Source organism: Salvelinus sp. IW2-2015, unplaced genomic scaffold (genome assembly GCF_002910315.2).
Source record: "Salvelinus sp. IW2-2015 unplaced genomic scaffold, ASM291031v2 Un_scaffold1815, whole genome shotgun sequence".
Lineage (NCBI taxonomy): Eukaryota > Metazoa > Chordata > Actinopteri > Salmoniformes > Salmonidae > Salvelinus > Salvelinus sp. IW2-2015.
The window spans coordinates 44,969-45,860 of record NW_019943188.1 but is presented as its reverse complement, the minus strand read 5'-3'; positions in this window follow the sequence as shown (position 1 = coordinate 45,860).

Sequence of the window (892 nt, the reverse complement as noted above, 5' to 3'; positions counted from 1 at the left end):
AACATATCTGTCTGAAAGGCGTCCGATTTCTCAAGCTTAAAAGGGTGATGAGTGAGACGCTTCACAGAGGCTACTACCAACAGCAACATGCTAACATGCGGCCTCACCATTACCTAATTGACAAGGCGCAGCGTGTTAGCATTGCTAGCGTGTTAGTGTAACCGATGTGAAAGTGGCTAGCTAGTTTGGTGGTGTTGCGCTAATTAGCGTTGACATCACTCGGTACATCACTCGCTCTGAGACCCAAGGACGCGGGCTTTTGTGGAGCGATGGGTAAACGATGCTCGTGGGTGAGCTGTTGTTGATGTGTGCAGAGGGTCCCTGGTTCTGAGCCCAGGTAGGGGCGAGGACGAGGGACGGAAAGTATACTGTTAACATTGATGCTGTTGACCCAGATCACTGGTTTGCTGGCGGAAAAGGAGTGAAGCGTTAAAGGGGGTGAGTGTACCGGCGTTGGAATGGCTAGCTAGTTCGCGGTGTGCGCGCTAAAAAGCGTTTCATCGGTGACGTCACTCAAACTCTGAGACCTCAAATAGTTGTTCTCTCGCCTCCCGGTGTGGCGGCAGTGGTCTAGGCAACTGCATCGCAGTGTCTAGCTACTGCCACAGGAGTCCTCTGGGTTCCCGCGCCCTATGTGTGTGTATGTATGTGCCGCGACCGGGAGGTCCGTGGGGCGACGCACAATTTGGCCTAGCGTCCGTAGAGAGTTAGGGAGGTTTGGCGGTAGGGATATCCTTGCTCTCATCGCGCTCCAGCGACTCTGTGGCGGGCCCGGGCGCAGTGTGGCGCTAACCGAGGGGGGCGGTGAACGGTGTTTCCTCCGACACACTTGGTGCGGCTGGCTTCCCGGTTTTGGAGGCGGCGCTGTGTTAAAGAAGCAGTGCGGCTTGGT